The sequence below is a fragment of the Macaca nemestrina genome, chromosome 14, assembly GCF_043159975.1.
Source record: "Macaca nemestrina isolate mMacNem1 chromosome 14, mMacNem.hap1, whole genome shotgun sequence".
Classification (NCBI taxonomy): Eukaryota; Metazoa; Chordata; class Mammalia; order Primates; family Cercopithecidae; genus Macaca; species Macaca nemestrina.
Window position 1 is genome coordinate 48,743,877 of NC_092138.1, and position 18,082 is coordinate 48,761,958.

General features: G+C 42.3%; 1 protein-coding gene across 6 annotated transcripts in view; it reads right to left on the reverse strand.

The window, feature by feature from the left end:
- Positions 1-18,082, reverse strand: part of LOC105489062 (stabilizer of axonemal microtubules 1) — a 120,338-nt gene that overhangs the window by 26,750 nt on the left and 75,506 nt on the right. Inside the window, exon 2 of one of the 6 annotated variants that reach the window (XM_071077841.1) lies at positions 15,339-15,535. The exons of the other annotated variants lie outside the window; for them this stretch is intronic. The gene's annotated coding sequence lies outside the window, so the exon portion shown is untranslated. The remainder of the gene's footprint in view (positions 1-15,338; positions 15,536-18,082) is intronic. 6 annotated transcript variants of the gene reach the window in all.

An 18,082-nucleotide genomic window follows, 5' to 3' on the forward strand; every position in this document is an offset into this window, starting at 1 on the left:
AGTTCAGGAGTTTAAGGCTACAGTGTGCTATGACTATGACTGGGAATACCCACTGCACTCCAGCCTGGGAGACGTAGTATCTCTAAAAAAACTAAAGCTTTTAAAACAGGTAAAAAGAAGCAAGTGAAATTAATGTATTAATGTTTCGTTTAACCCAATATACCTAAAATATCATTTCAACATCCATTTAAAAATTATTAATGAGATATTTTACTTTCTTACTATACTTCAAAATCCAACATGTCTTGTACATTTCTTTCAGTTCAGACCAGACATATTCCAAATGGTCAACACATACAACAGATAGGTGCAAATGCAACCAACTAGCAGTCACTGCCTGAGCGCTACGCTGGAAAGATTAAGAGGCTACCACCAAGTTTAGTGAAAAAGACTACCTTGATCAATTAAGCCATGCCTGCCAAAACCCTGGGTTAGGACAGGGGGTGGGGTGAAAATCTGTGCAGGAAGGGAAAGGAAGAGAAGAGAATTCTGATGGAAATGTCCACAGGCTGTTGAACATGATGACTTGTAGAATCACACGTTTGGAAGACATCTGGAACAACAATGAAGCCATAAAAATATGAATTGGAAAGTGCAGATCTAAAATTCGAAGGTACAGACAAAAGAACCGCAAGCACTTGGGTACTGGAAGTTTTCTTTAAAAGTGTAGGAAAGATAAAGACACTAAAAAATATTTTTTGTTGATTAATACAATATCCATCTCTTCCTTAAAATCTCTCTGACCTGTCTTCATATGACATAATCATAGTCATTAAAACAAATAAAAAATAAAGCAGTTTTTCTGACTTCCTTAATTCATCTCCATCTATAGCACCAAGTTTCAGTTTTATGCACTTGGAACACTAGCTGCAGCTGCTCACTTTCCTGCCACTCTCACTTTTCTCTGTCTTCAAGGCCCATCTTCAATGCTACCACTACCACCCCTGACTCCCCACAAAGCTGCTGAAGATCCCATGACACAGTTACTGGCTGTGACTCTTCTGCTCAGAGTGTGCATGGGATTATGTCCCCACCTCTTCTTCTACTGCACAGCCTTGCATGATCCTCTACTTTTAAACTTGTGTGTGTGTGTGTGTGTGTGTGTGGTGTCTTTTAGAGACAGGGACTGACTTTGTCACCAGGAGTGGAGTATAGTGGCACAGTCATAGCTCACTGAAGCCTCAAAATTCCTGGGCTTAAGCAATCCTCCCACCTCAGCCTCCCGAGTAGCTGGGACTACAGGCATGCACCACTGTCCAACTTGGCTAATTTTTTTATTTTTTGTAGAGATGGGGTTTTGCCATGTTGCCCAGGCTGGTCTCAAACTTCTGGGCTCAAACAATCCTCCTGCCTCGGCCTCTCAAAGTGCTGGGATTATGGGTGTAAGCACCATGATCAGTCTCAACTTCCATGTTAAGAATTTTCTTGGCTGCAAACAAAGCTATTCATCAAAACAAACGCATGACCATTCTCCCTGCCACCAACTGGAAGCTTGAACAGTGGCTGGTATAACATGACTTTGGGCTTTTCAAACATATGAACTTTCAGTAGTTTTTTAGAATCTAATTTATAAAAAGGGCAGCATCTTGTAGGATACTCATGACTTGTCTTGCTTTCACCAGTCTTCTGGATCCCCTTCTGAGCCTAGCCTGATGTGGGCAGTGAAGAGGGTTCTCCTTCACTCGAGGAGGCAGGGTGCATAGTGGAAAGGGGCTCGGAGGCAGGAAGATCTGGTTTACAATCCTAGCTCTGCTACTGACTACTTGCGTAACACTGAGAAAGCCACTTAACTCCTCTGAACTTCAATCTTCTCCTCTTTCATCTGCAGATAACAATTTCTACTTATGTGGATGAAACCAGGTACTGGAGTTCAAATGCCTAGCCCTGTCCAAAGCAAGCACACTGTAATTAATAGGCTAATTTATGGAACAATTACCATGCACCACACAGGCTAAGAGTTTTGTATACTATTGCATCTAATCTTCACAGCAATGCAATGGGCAAGGCACTATCATCACCATTTTACAAATAGGAAAACCAGTGCTAAGAAGATATTATCCTGCTTAAGGCCACATAACCAGAAGGTGATGAAGCCATGACTGGACGCCCAGGTCAGCCTGATTTCAAAGCCTATGCTTTTAAATCACAGCCGTACATAACGTGGCTTGATGGAGAGCCAGCCTGTACCAAATCTCTTTTCTAGCTGCTCTGATAAACCTAAGGGCAATCAATAAATAGTCTGTCTGCCCTTCCAAGTTCCCTCAGCTACACTCAGAATCTTCCAAGACATTCTCCTCTTTCCCACTGAGCGTAAAAATATCCCAATACAAACCAACAAATAGATATAACTCCACTCCTCTTTAAAATTCTGATTTCCTACAGAACTTTCTTTGCTGCTTAAACAAGAGTGTCATTAGATAAAGTAACAGTGGTAATAACCAGGGAAATAAAGAAAATGGAATGCTAGATCTAGGAGAACCCGAGAGACCAGCCAGCCCTACTGCTTCATTATACAGATGTGGATGCTGAGTTACTGCCCAAGGTCACACAGCTGGTCAGCAGCAGCCTTCACCCCAGGGCCCAATCACCTCCCACATGCCTGACTTCCACTTACAATCCAATTTCAAACCCAAAGTTCAGACTCTTAAAGGATTTGCAGCCCATTTTTCCTTTTACCCAGTAGTTAAGAGCTTGTGACCTGTCACAGCTGCTGTGCAAGGGAGGAAAGCAGTGCAAAAAATACATTCTCCATCTAGGAGAGGGGAAGCTACCCAGGATCGCCAAACACCAAGTCATAAAAGTCATCCTTCCATGCTAATAGCTTAGAATGATTCTAGGCTGCCTGGAATCGCAAAAACTCTGGATGCTACAGGCAAGGCCTTCTCAAAGGAGGATCTATGTCTCTGGAATGGTGTTTTGTCTTAACAACCCCACAATCCAATTAGCCTCAGGGAAAGAATAAAGCCCACACTTTTCCTAAAGTACATTTGTGTTTACCTGCAGTGCTTTATCAACTTTTAAAATATTTATTCACTAAAAGTTGTTCTCTTTTATTTATGATAGATCCGGAGGCCAAAGGACAAGTGAGAATAGTTTTGTGAATTGCAAACTAAGACAACTTTTGGACATAGATATACTTTACAGCAATCTTGAGGCAAGATACCTCACACTTCCTACCTACACCTTGTCTATTAAGATCTTTAAAGAATCAGAACAGTATGAGAAATCTGAATAACTCTGGCTTATACCCCACTCATGGTGCCAGTGAAATGATCAAGGATCATAAACCAGAACTTAGCCGGGTGTGGTGGCTCACGCCTGTAACCTCAGCACTTTGGGAGGATGAGGCAGGTTAATCACTTGAGGTCAGGAGTTTGAGACCAGCTTGGCCAACATGGTGAAACCTCATCTCTACTAAAAATACAAAAATTAGCCAGGTGTGGTGGTGGGCACCTGTAACTCCAGCTACTCGGGAGGCTAAGGTAGGACAATCATTTGAACCTGAGAGGCAGAGGTTGCAGTGAGCTGAAATGGCGACACTGCACTCCAGCCTGGGTGACAGAGGGAGACTCCCTCTAAGAAAATAAATAAGTAAACCAGAACCTCTGACAAGGACTAACCCCTCAGGCAACTAGAAATTGGGTAACAGAAAGCAGGGCCAACCCCTGAAATATAAGTCAGAGAAAAGCAACCTTAATGGTTATCTGGTACACATGTAACAAATAGGTGCAAATGATACACCAACTAGCAGTCACTGCCTGAGCGCTGGAAAGATTAAGAGGCTACCACCAGGTTCAGTGAAAAAAGACTACCTTGATCAATTAAGCCACGCCTGCCAAAACCCTGGGTTAGGCTAGGGGGTGGGGTGAAAATCTGTGCAGGAAGGGAAAGAGAAGAGAAGAGAATTCTGATGGAAATGTCCACAGGCTGTTGAACATGACGACTTGTAGAATCACACGTTTGGAAGACATCTGGAACAACAATGAAGCCATATGAATGAAGTTGCCAGAACAGAAGAGGAAGGAATAAAAACAAAACCTTGGAGAAACCATATTTGCAAAGAAGGAAAATAAGTTTCTGGGGGGAAAACTGACAAAAAGTAAGAAAACTCTGTCACAGGGATCAAATAAAGAAAAGACTTCTACATGTTCAACAGTTTGATGCCACAGAAGAATCAAAAGTCATGAGGGCTGGGAAAAAGACATCTTATATGGTGGCTAGAAAACAGCTTTAGTAGAGCAGCTGGGATGGGACCAAGGACTCAATGCTGAAGAAGTGATGCTAGAGACAAAAGACCATGATTCTGAAAAATCTGGTGGTGAAAGCAGCAAGAAATTACCCAGGAGGTACTCAAGAAATGTTAACTCTGGGGTGGTCATCATGGGGTAGTGGGTGGAAGAACTAAAATCAGATCACCTTGCAAATATAGAGGAACAGATTCACAGATAGGAATACTCTGATGAACAAAAATAATTGGTGGAGAAAGAGCCTGGACTGGCAAGAAGGCATGATTAAAGAGGGCAGATGGATGATATTAAAGAGACATCTTGAGAGGGGAGAGAAGAATCAGAGCGAGGTCTGCTGGCCTCAACCCAGGGCATCTACAGACAGAGAGAGCACGAGGCAGGACTAGAAGCTAGGAAGAGATTCAAGGTGTGGTTCATGCCTGTAATCCCAGCACTATGGGAGGCCAAGGCAGGTGGATCACCTGAGATCAGGAGTTCAAAACCAGCCTGGACAACATGGTGAAACCCCGTCTCTACTAAAAATACAAAAATTGGCTGGGTGTGGTGGTGGGCATCTGTAATTCCAGCTACTTGGGAGGCTGAGGCAGGAGAATCACTTGAGCCTGGGAGGCAGAGGTTGCAGTGAGCCAAGACCGTGACATTGCACTCCAGCCTAGGCAACAAGAGCAAAACTCTGTCAAAAAAAAAAAAAAGATTCAAGGTGTGTACAGGGTACTCTAGGGAGTGTGCTGAAGGAGATGTTAAAGAGTTGCAGACTAGATTCCAGGAGTAGTAATGCCAAGGAGAGGCCCTGCTGGACCCATCTGGCCCAGTGTTGGGACTTTGATCAGTAGAAATGCAAGGCTAAGGACAGGTGATGGCAGGTGCTGATTAGAGGAGCCCTGTTGGAATGGGCAAGCAGGCGTCAGGCTGAGTGGGCAGGAGGGATGCCAGCAAGAGCCAGAGCTAAGAGATGGGAGAGAGCAGCAAAGGATATGTTCAGTGGCTACTGGAGAGCACCTCATGGGCTCTTCCGGCCCCTCCCACCTTGGCAATCAAAAGGTAAAAGAATTTCTTCTGTGAAAAAATATTTAGATTAATTACAGAAACCTCTTCAAGAAGGTACAATTGGTCAAGGCATCCCTGGGAGGCATGGGATAGGATTTTGGCAATGGCCTCATCACCTCAGAGGGAGACACAGAAAGAAATATGTCTGCAACTCTTTCAATTCTTGGGGAGCCAATCCTCTGGGGGAAGGAAGGTGCAACTCTGGAATGTTCTAACTCTGCACTACTCCTTTTTATGAGGCCCGGGGAACACTCTGCCTGAAAGCCTATTCTTAGCCTTCCCTATTACTTCCTTGAAGTTTGATTTCAAAAATCCCTCCTACCAGGTCTTCCTGGACCCCCTGGCAAGTCTATATTCATGTTACTCTTCCCCACACTCACACACCACACACTTGCAGCCCCTGCTGAGAGTCTGGCTTCCCCACAGCGGGGGGTTCATGTACCACTGCCTCAGTGCATGGCACACGATGGGCACCATGATTGCGGAAAGCATGCAAAAACAGAGCAAGCTCATAGATGGGTCAGGGTCAGTTTTGTTCACTGGACTGCGGCCTGCCCCAGCAGCAAACTTGCAAACTGAGAAAAAAAACCACCAGCTAGATTCCTATACATGTGTCCTGTGTGGCACTTCCTAAATGAACGAAAGGTGGAAACTGGATTTAAAAACAAATCCCTGAACTTCAACCCTATCTCTCATACACATACATAATTTGAGCTAGATTATAAACCTAAATATAAGAGCTAGAATTATAAAGCTTTTAGAGGAAAATATAAGAGAATGTCTTTATGATTTGAAAGAAGGCAAAGATTTCTTAGATCACAGAAAGTAATAACCATAATGGAAGGAATTGGTAAATTAGACATTTATCAAAGTCAAATACTTCCACTCATCGAAAGATATCATTGAGAAAATAGATAAGCCACACACTTGGACACAATGTTTGCAAAGGGCTGGTATCCAGGATATAGAAAGATCATCTACAACGGAGTAATAAAGAAAACCGAAAAGCTAGGCAAAGATTTGAATATACATATCACAAATATATACAAATGGCCAACAAACATATACAAAAATGCTTAACATCGTTAGTAATCACAGAAATGCAAATTTAAACCAAAATGAAATCCCACAACACATAGACCAGAATAGGTAAAATGAAAAAGAAAAACAACAACAAAACCTACTGTTGTTAAAGTGGAGAAACTGAAATTCTCACACATTATTGGTGACAATGTAAAATAGTACAACCACTTTAGGAAAGTATGGAGGTTTCTTATCCATTACTAGGTGTTTATCCAAAAGAAATAAAAACCATATATTCACAAAAAGAGTTGGATAAGAATGTTCACAGAAGCTCATTCATAAAACTGAAAAGGAGAAACAGCCCAGGTGGTCCATCAGTAGGAAAGTAGATAAACTGTGTTATTATCATTCAACAGGATACCACTCAGCAGTAAAAAGGAATGAACCACTTGCACAGCCACAACAGCATAAACGAATCTCAAGAATATTTTGCTGGCTGGGTGTGGTGCACTCCTGTAATCCCAGCACTTTGGAAGACCAAAGTGTGCAGATCCTTTGAGCCTAGGAGTTTGAGACCAGCCTGGGTAACACAGCAAAACCCTGAATCTACAAAAAAACATACAAAAGTTATCTGGGTGTGGTGGCATGTGCCTATAGTCCCAGATACTTGGGAAGCTGAGGCAAAAGAAACACTTGAGTCCAGAGGACTGAGGCTGCAGTGAGCCATGTTCACCCCACTGCACTCCAGCCAGGACAACAGAGCGAGACCCTGTCTTAAAATTTAAAAAAAAAAAAATTGCTGAAAGAATTAATCAAAAGAGTACACACTTTATGATTTAATTTATAATGAATTTCTAGAACAGAAAAACTAATCTTTAGTGAGAAAAAAAAGTCAGATCAGGGGTTCCCACTGAGAGTGAGAGAAGGCAGTGAGGGCGAAGGGGCATGCAGAAACGTCCTGGAGCACTGGCAGTGTTCTTCATCTTCATAGGCACTTGGGTTAAATAGGCACATGATTTTGTCAAAACTCAGCAAGTGCACCTCAAGATTTGTTCATTAAATGCTGTTTCTTGCAAAAGAAAAAAACAATTATTGAACTGTAGTTAAGAAAACAAATCCTAAAGTATTTAAAGGAAAATTTTACTTGATCTCTTATTTACTTTGAAATTCTTTTTCTTTTTTTTGGAGGCGGTTCTTGCTCTGTCAGCCAGGCTAGAGTGCAGTGGTGCAATCACGGCTAAGTGCAGTCTCAACCTCCTGGGCTCAGGCCATCCTCCTGCTTCAACCTTTCCAGTAGCTGGGACTACAGGCATGCGCCACCACACCTGGCTAATTGTTTTTTGTTTTATTATACTTTTAGTTCTGGGATACATATGTAGAACATGCAGGTTTGTTACATAGGTATACATGTGTCATGGTGGTTTGCTGCACCCATCAACCCATCATCTACATTAGGTATTACCCCTAATGCTATCCCTCCCTTTGCCCTCCACCCCTTAACAGGCCCCAGTGTGTGATGTTCCCCTCCCTGTGTCCATGTGTTCTCGCTGTTCAACTTCCACATATGAGTGAGAACATGCGGTGTTTGGTTTTCCATTCCTGTGTTAGTTTGCTAAGAATGATGGTTTCCAGCTTGATCCATGTCCCTGCAAAGGACATGAAATCATTCTTTTTTATGGCTGCATAGTATTCCATGGTGTATAAGTGCCACTTTTTCTTAATCCAATCTGTCATTGATGGGCATTTGGGTTGGTTCCAAGTCTTTGCTATTGCGAATACTGCTGCAATAAACATACGTGTACATGTGCCTTTATAGAATGATTTATTAATCCTTTGGGTATATATCCAGTAATGGGATTGCTGGGTCAAATGGTATTTCTGGCTCTAGATCCCTGAGGAATTGCCACACTGTCTTCCACAATGGTCAAATTAATTTACAATTCCGCCAACAGTGTAAAAGCGTTTCTATTTCTCTGCATCTGTTGTTTCCTGACTTTTTAATGATCGCCATTCTGACTGGTGTGAGATAGTATCTCACTGTGTGTGTAACGGCAAGATCATCGCTCACCTCAATCTCCACCTCCTGGGTTCAAGTGATTCTCCCACCTCAGCCTCCTAAGTAGCTGGGATTATAGGCATGTGTCACCACACCTGGCTAATTTTTTTTATTTTTAGTAGAGATAGGGTTTCTCCATGTTGATCAGGCTGGTCTTGAACTCCCGAACTCAGATGATCCGCCTGCCTTGGTCTCCCAAAGTGCTAGGATTACAGGCATGAGCCACCACACCCGGCTCTCATTGTGATTTTGATTTGCATTTCTCTAATGACCAGGGATGAGATTTTTTTCATATGTTTGTTGGCTGCATACATGTTTTCTTTTGAGAAGTGTCTGTTGACCCACTTTTTGATGGGGTTGTATTTTCTTGTAAATTTAAGTTCCTTGTAGATTCTGGATATTAGCCCTTTGTCAGATGGATAGATTGCAAGAATTTTTTCCCATTCTGTAGGTTGCCTTTTCACTCTGATGATGGTTTCTTTTGCTGTGCAGAAGTTCTTTAGTTTAATTAGCTCCCATTTGTCAGTTTTGGCTTTTGTTGCCATTGCTTTTGGTGTTTTAGTCATAAAGTCTTTGCCCATGCCTATGTCCTGAATGGTACTGCCTAGTTTTTTTTCTAGGGTTTTCATGGTTTTAGGTCTTACGTTTAGGTCTTTAATCCATCTTGAGTTAATGTTTGTATAAAGTGTAAGGAAGAGGTCCACTTTCAGTTTTCTGCATATGGTTAGCCGGTTTTCCCAACACCATTTATTAAATAGGGAATCTTCTCTCCATTGCTTCTTTTTGTCAGGTTTGTCAAAGATCAGATGGTTGTAGATGTGTGGTGTTATTTTTGAGGCCTCTGTTCTGTTCCATTGGTCTATATATCTGTTCTGGTATCAGTACCATGCTGTTTTGGTTACTGTAGACTTGTAGTATAGTTTGAAGTCAGGTAGCACGATGCCTCCAGCTTTGTTCTTTTTGCTTAGGATTGTCTTGGCTATACAGGCTCTTTTTTGGTTCCATAGGAAATTTAAAGTAGTTTTTTCTAATTCTGTGAAGAAAGTCAATGGTAGCTTGATGGGAACAGCATTGAATCTATAAATTACTTTGGACAGTATGGCCATTCGCACAATACTGATTCTTCCTATCCATGAGCATGGAATGTTTTTCCACTTGTTTGTGTCCTCTCTTATTTCCTTGAGCAAGTGGCTTGTAGTTCTCTCCTTGAAGAGGTCCTTCACATCCTCTGTAAGTTGTATTCCTAGGTGTTTCATTCTCTTTGTAGCAATTGTCAATGGAAGTTCACTCATGATTTAGCTCTCCAATATTGGTGTATAGGAATGCTTGGGGTTTTTGCACATTGATTTTATATCCTGAGACTTTGCTGAAGTTACTTATCCGCTTAAGTTTTGGGGCTGAGACAATGGGGTTTTCTAAATATACAATCATGTCATCTGCAAACAGAGACAATTTTACTTCCTCTCTTCCTAACTGAATACCCTTTATTTCTTTCTCTTGCCTGATTGCCCTGGACAGAATTTCCAGTACTATGTAGAATAGGAGTGGTGAGAGAGGGCATCCTTGTTTTCTGCTGGTTTTCAAAGGGAATGCTTCCAGTTTTTGCCCATTCAGTATGATACTGGCTGTGAGTTTGTCATAAATAGCTCTTATTGAGATACGTTCCATCAATACCCAGTTTACTGAGAGTTTTTGAATTTTGCCGAAGGCCTTTTCTGCATCTATTGAGATAATCATGTGGTTTTTGTCATTGGTTCTGCTTATGTGATGGATTACGTTTATTGATTTGCAAATGTTGAACCAGCCTTGCATCCTAGGGATGAAGCCAACTTGATTGTGGTGGATTAGCTTTTTGATGTGCTGCTGGATTCGGTTTGCCAGTATTTTTGTATTAACGTTCGTCAGGGATATTGGCCTGAAATTTTCTTTTTTCGTTGTGTCTCTGCCAGGTTTTGGTATCAGGATGATGCTGGCCTCAAAAGGAGTTAGGGAGTCATCCTTCTTTTTCTATTGTTTGAAATAATTTCAGAAGTAATGGTAAAAGCTCCTCTTTGTACCTCTGGTAGAATTCAGCTGTGAATCCGTCTTGACCTGGGCTTTTTTTTTGGTTGGTAGGCTATTAATTACTGCCTCAATTTCAGAACTTGTTATTGGTCTATTCAGGGATTCCACTCTTCCTAGTTTAGTCTTGGGAGAATGTATGTTTCCAGGAATTTATCCATTTCTTCTAGATTTTCTAATTTATTTGCATAGATGTGCTTATGGTAGTTTGTATTTCTGTGGGATCAGTGGTGATATCCCCTTTATCATTTTTGATTGTACCTATTTGATTCTTCTCTCTTTTCTTATTAGTCTGGCTAGTGGTCTACTCTGTTAATCTTTTCAAAAAACCAGTTCCTGGATTCACTGATTTTTTTGAAGGGTTTTTCATGTTTCTATCTCTCTCAGTTCTGCTCTGATCTTAGATATTTTTTGGCTTCTGATAGCTTTTGAATTTGTTTGCTCTTGCTTCTCTAGTTCTTTTAATTGTGATGTTAGGGTGTTGATTTTAGATCTTTCCCACTTTCTCCTGTGGGCATTTAGTGCTATAAATTTCCCTCTACACACTGCTTTAGCTGTATCCCAGAGATTCTGGTACGTTGTCTCTTTGTTCTCATTGGTTTCAAATCACTTATTTATTTCTGCCTTAATTTCGTTATTTACCCAGTAGTCATTCAGGAGCAGGTTATTCACTTTCCATGTAGTTGTGTGGTTTTGAGTGAGTTTCTTAATCCTGAATTCTAATTTGATTGCATTGTGGCCTGAGAGACTGTTATGATCTCCGTTCTTTTGCACTTGCTGAGAAGTGTTTTACTTCCAATTATGTGGTCAATTTTAGAATAAGTATGATGTGGTGCTAAGAACGTATATTCTGTTAATTTGGAGTGGAGAGTTCTGTAGGTATCTATTAGGTCCACTTGGTCCGGGGTGAGTTCAAGTACTGAATATCCTTGTTAATTTTGTCTCATTGATCTAATATTGACAGTGGGGTGTTAAAGTTTTCCACTATTATTGTGCGGAAGTCTAAGTCTCTTTGTAAGTCTCTTAGAACTTGCTTTATGAATCTGGGTGCTCCTGTATTGGGTGCACATATATTTAGAATAGTTAGCTCTTCTTATTGCATTGATCCCTTTACCATTATGTAATGCCATGGTCTTATTTGATCTTTGTCGGTTTAAACTCTGTTTTATCAGAGACTAGAATTGCAACCCCTTTTCTTTTTCTTTTTTTTTTTTTTTTTGTGTGTGTGGGTGTGTGTGTGTGTGCGCTTTCCATTTCCTTGGTAGATCTTCCTCCATTCCTTTATTTTGAGCCTACGTGTGTCCTTGCACGTGAGATGGGTCTCCTGAATACAGCACACCGATGGGTCTTGACTATCCAATTTGCCAGTCTGTGTCTTTTAATTACAGCATTTAGCCCATTTACATTTAAAGTTAATATTGTTATGTGTGACTTTGATCCTGTCATTATGATGCTAGCTGGTTATTTTGCACATTAGTGGATGCAGTTTCTTCATAGTGTCAACGGTCTCTACATTTCGTTATGTTTTTGCAGGGGCTGGTACCGGTTTTTCCTTTGCATATTTAGTGCTTCTTTCAGGAGCTCTTGTAAGGCAGGCCTGGTAGTGACACAATCCCTCACTATTGGCTTGTCTGTAAAGGCTTTTATTTCTCCCTCATTTACGAAGCTTAGTTTGGCTGGATATAAAATTCTGGGTTGAAAATCATTTTCTTTAATAATGTTGAATACTGGCCTCCACTCTCTTCTGGCTTGTAGGGTTTCTGCAGAGATCCACTATTAGTCTGATGGGCTTCCCTTTGTGGGTAACCCAACCTTTCTCTCTCAGTGCCATTTGCATTTTTTTCCTTCATTTCAAACTTGGTGAATTTGATGATTGTATGTCTTGGGGTTGCTCTTCTCATGGAGTATCTTTGTGGTGTTCTCTGTATTTCCTGAATTTGAATGTTGGCCTGTCTTTCTAGGTTGGGGAAGTTCCCCTGGATAATATCCTGAAAAGTGTTTTCCAACTTGGTTCCACTCTCCCCATCACTTTCAGGTACACCAATCAAAAGAGGGTTTGGTATTTTCATATAGTCCCATATTTCTTGGAGGTTTTGTTTGTTTCCTTTCATTCTTTTTTCTCTAATCTTGTCCTCACGCTTTATTTCATCAAGTTGATCTTCAATCTCTGATATCCTTTCTTCCACTTGATCGATTTGGCTATTGATACTGGTGTATGCTTCACCAAGTTCTTGTGCTGTGTTTTTCACCTCCATCAGGTCATTTATGTTGTTTTCTAAACTGGTTATTCTAGTTAGCAGTTTCTGTAACCTTTTATCAAGGTTCTTGGCTTCCTTGAAATTGGGTAGGAACATGCTCCTTTGGCTTGGAGGAGTTTGTTATTACTCACCTTCTGAAGCCTACTTCCGTCAATTTGTCAAACTCATTCTCTGTCTAGTTTTGTTCCCTTACTGGTGAGGGGTTATGATCCTTTGGAGGAGAAGAGGCATTCTGGTTTTTGGAATTTTCAGCCTTTTTGCACTGTTTTCTCCTCATCTTCATGAATTTATCTACCTTTAGTCTTTGATGTTGGTGATCTTTGGATGGGATTCTTATGTGGGCATCCTTTTTGTTGATATTGATGCTATTGCTTTCTGTTTGTTAGTTTTCCTTCTAACAGTCAGGCCCCTCTTCTGCTGGTCTGCTAGAGTTTGCTGGAGGTCTACACCAGACCCTGTTTGCCTGGGTATCACTAGCAGAGACTGCAGAACAGCAAAGATTGCTGCCTGCTCCTTCCTCTGGAAGCTTCATCCCAGAGGGGCAACTGCCAGATGCCAGCTGGAGCTCTCCTGTATGAGGTGTCTGTCTACCCCTGCTGGGAGGTGTCTCCCAGTCAGGAGGCATGGGGGTCAGGGACCCACTTGAGGAGGCAGTCTGTCCCTTAGCAGAGTTCAACAGCTGTCCTGGGAGATCTGCTGCTCTCTTCAGAGTTGGCAGGCGGAAACATTTAAGTCTGCTGAAGCTGTGTCCACAGCCACCCCTTACCCCAGGTGTTCTGTCCCAGGGAGATGGGAGTTTTATTTATAGGCCCCTGACTGGGGCTGCTGCCTTTCTTTCAGAGATGCCCTGTCCAGAGAGGAGGAATCTAGAGAGGCAGTCTGGCTACAGCAGCTTTGCCACACTGTGGTGGGTTCTACACCCAGTTCAAACTTCCTGGTGGCTTTGTTTACACTGTAAGGGGAAAACTGCCTACTCAAGCCTTAGTATTAGTGGATGCCCCTCTCCCAACCAAGCTTGAGTGTCCCAGGTCAACTTCAGACTGCTGTGCTGGCAGCAAGAATTTCAAGCCAGTGGATCTTAGCTTGCTGGGCTCCATGGGGGAAGGATCTGTTGAGCAAGACCACTCAGCTCCCTGACTTCAGCCTCCTTTCCAGGGGAGTGAACAGTTCTGTCTCACTGGTGTTCCAGGCGTCACTGGGGTATGGAAAAAAAAAAAAAAAAAAAACTCCTGCAGCTAGCTCAGTATCTGCCCAAACAGCTGCCCAGTTTTGTTCTTGAAACTCAGAGCCCCAGTGGTATAGGCACACAGGAGAATCTCCTGGTCTGCAGGTTGGGAAGACCATTGGAAAAACGTAGTATCTGGGCCAGATAGCACTGTCCCTCATGACACAGTCCCTCACGGCTTCCCTTGGCTAAGGGAGGAAGTTCCCCAACCCCTTATGCTTCCTGGGTGAGCAACGCCCCACCCTGCTTCTGCTCATCCTCTGAGGGCACAGCCACTGTCTAACCAGTCCCAGTGAGATGAAGTGAGTACCTCAGTTACAAATGTAGAAGTCACCTGCCTTCTGCATTGGACTCGCTGGGAGCTGCAGACTGGAGCTGTTTTTATTCGGCCATCTTGCCAGTCTTCCCTTTTTTGTTATTTGTAGAGATGAGGTTTCCTCTTGTTGCCCAGGCTGGTCTCAAACTCATGGGCTCAAGCTATCCACCTGCATTGGCCTCCCAAAGCACTGGGATTACAGGTGTGAGCCACTGCACCCGGACAGAAATACATTTTTTAAAGATGCATGGATAATGGAATGAATAGATGTAGAGATGTGTCAATGTTATGATAGAATCTAAGTGACAGATACGTAGCCATTCACTTTTAAATTCTCTTAAGTGTGTTATACATTTGAAGTTTCTCAAAGTAACATTTTGGGGAGAAATAGACAGTGAAAAAAGTTTTCTAAAACGCCTTGGATTTTTTGATGCGATAGGTAGTGGCAACATGGTTCAGAAAATGTCTTTTTTTTTTTTTTTTTTTTTTTTTTTGAGATGCAGTTTCGCTTTTGTTGCCTAGGTAGGAATACAGTGGCATGATCTCAGTTCACTGAAACCTCTGCCTCTCAGGTTCAAGTGATTCTCCTGCCTCAGCCTCTCGAGTAGCTGGGATTACAGGCACATGCCACTACACCTGGCTAATTTTTGTATTTTTAGTAGAGATGGGGCTTCTCCATGTTGGCCAGGCTGGTGTCGAACTCCTGACCTCAGGTAATCCACCCACCTCAGCCTCCCAAAGTGCTAGGATTACAGACGTGAGCCCCTGCACCCAGCTAAAAATGCCCCTACTTTTAGAGAAGCATAATAAGGTAGGTAGGGGTGAAAAACATGGCTGGCTGGGATTGATGCATGACTGGGATTGATGCATGACTGGGATTGATGGATGAACCCAATGTGGCAAAACCCTGATCACTGTTGATGCTGGAAATGAGACACATGGGGGCCCACTCTGTTCTCTTTTTGCAGTTTTTTTTTTTTTTTTTTTTTGGCCAAATTAAGGAAATATGAATACAAATCCCTAAGCAGTGGGGCCTACATGAAACAAGCATGTATCTGCTTAAGTAAGAGCTTCCCTTGAGGCTAATAGGCTTTAGTCCAACCACCTGGATATAACAGGATCTTGATTTAAGCTGATGATAAATGCAGAGCCAACAACCAAAGGAAGCGTCCCTTCTCACACTCTGAAGTTTGTGTCAGCTGCAGTAGGCTTGTTCCCACATGGCCTTTTAGTGTCCTCCAGCCAAAAACCAGCAAGCTCACTTGATTGGAGTTTCACTCTCTTCGCAAGCAATCTAGGACCCTGTGAATTTCGGACAAAACCCAACAGCTGTGCTAAACAAATCTTTCCAAGGCTCTCTTCCAGGCATTGCAAAAAAAAAAAAAAAAAAAAAAAACCCCAAAGCCCCTCTAATCCCTATTTTAAAACAGTAACTGTTCGTGACCCACTATCTCACCCCTACCCAAGACTGGGTTGCTTGCACAGCACACTGTAGATTACTTTTATCACAGCATTAATTCCACAATATTAAAAAATGCTTTTTTATCACCCAAACTAGATTCCTTGGTGAGGAAGGGGGTATCTTGTTCACTATTATATAAACAGCTAAGCACATTGCCTGGAACACCTACACACTTAATATTTTTGGATGAACAATTTGTGAAACACACAGTTTCTAGAGCTTTGCTATACAGTCTTATCTTATTCTTTCTGCAGCCCTGAGAGCTAAGCAGGGCAGAAATTATTACTTCTGCTACAGCTGCCGCCATCACCAATATCCCAGATGAGGAAGCAAGGCCAATGGGGTTAAGAACCTGCTCAATATCATAGAACAGTCCATTTTAAAACCAGGGCTAATGCCTCTTTTGCTGACTCCTAAAAGGATGTTCTTTTCATTACATCTCATTCCTTTCTGAGGAAAATTCAACTTGATCTCTCAGAATATAAGGACACTCCTCTACCCATAAGCACAGAGCTTGGAGTTGGGGATTGTATGGCCTCTGCCTTACTAAGCTTGCAAGTGGATGGGACCCAGTGAGCGTGGCTGATACTTGGAAAGTAGGGAGTGTAAACAGCTGGATAAATGCCACCATCCATATAGCCCCAGATGTTTGGCTTGATGTGTGAATATGTTAAATGTCTCATAAAATTAATTGAGGTAAAAATGACAACAGTTATGCTATACACCATGTTAATTTCAACCAGCCAGCTGACATCAACCACTCAACATGTATTAATCTGCTTCATCATTTCTCCCTCCACAAGTCCCTTTCCTCATCCTGCATAAATAACGATCAAGTGCTGTGTGTTCACTGCCCCTTTCTTGGGGATGCTTAGGTATTGGCTAGGATTACCCTCAGCTGTCACCTTCGAGGTCAGATTAACCCCAAGCAGCTCATAAAAGATTCCTCCTCTCCTCTCCTAGCTTCAAGTTCAGGCAAAGAACTGGAAGTTCTGGATGAGTCTTTAAACAAACACTGGCCCTAGGCTGTGGTCGCTGCCACTGCTCCCTACCCAAATCTATCTACACGCATATGAGACACAGCCCTAGAGTTGTGCTTTGTGTCTCAGCAGGTGAACTGGCGACAACTTGAGTGGGGCCAAAAGGCCCAAAGGACAAGATTCCTGGAACAGTTGCATTTCATCTCCTTCAAGAGACTGTCCCAGTGTCCCAACAGTCTCTGGGGTACAAGCATGCGTTTTATGACACGGATGGAATTACTGGAAGTCCTGGAGTCCTCAAGTGCCTTCTGAATTACTATTGCTATGCAGCTTCCCCGGCATTTCAATGTTTATAGTTGTCCCACTGCCTTGAGCCCCAAAACTTAGCCCAAGGTCTCTTAGCCTCCATGTCAGGTTTTCAGTGCCAAAGTCTCCCTGCGTTAAGGCTTCAGGAGTCTTTCCTTCTCTAAGCGTGGCCCTGTCTCATGCTGCAGGTAATGAGGAGGATAAATGGGTTCCCCTGGGCTTCCCTGTCCCCTCACCCCCAACCCCAGTCTGACCTGCACCAGCCCTCCTACCCAACCCATACCTTTTCCTACCTGAACAGCTACCAAAGGGAGTGATTTTGTCCCGAGTGGGGCCTTTCTGCAGCAGCAAGTGGTGGAGCAAGATGTGCAGACAGGAAGATCCTGACTTGATAGCCAATGTCGAATTCAATTGAGCAGCGAGGATTTTCCCCACTGCTTGTAAGCTGCCAAAACTGAATATTCCCCATGCCCCACTGCTGCTTGCTTCAATTCTCCAAACTTTCAGAATTCCAACAGATAACCAAAATCTCAACTGTCGCATCTTCCATCAAAATGTACCAGTGCTAATCTATATTTTCTGTCTCTATGGAGCTTTTCAAAATAGGAACCAAATCCCCTATAATGTCACTAAAGCAAAAGAAAGATAATTTAAACAATGAATGGCATGATTTTAGAAAAAATGTCCTCATTTCACTACGCCTGTTTCTTTGACTACCAAAAATATTCTTCAACAAGCATGTGATTCTTAGGGACCTAACTCACTGTTATAAGACACCCCCTACTTTCCAAAACAAGTAGGAGGCTGGACTTCAAGTTTGATTATTACCACAGCTGAGCAGCTGGAATGAAATTACTTCCCTGTGCTGTGTGTTCATAATTCGGTATGTCAAAGTTGTCTCTGATTTCACTAACGATTTTTTTCTCTACTTTTCCTCAGATGTTTAGCCCAAAGGGAAAATTTTTAAGTTACCCCTTTCCAACTGTACTTTTTCAATATATTCTCACTGGAAATTAAAATTTACAGATAGTGTAAAACGCACTCCTTCAATAAAATATAGCAATGTAAAATGTTAAAGGTAACCCACTCTCACCCCCAAAT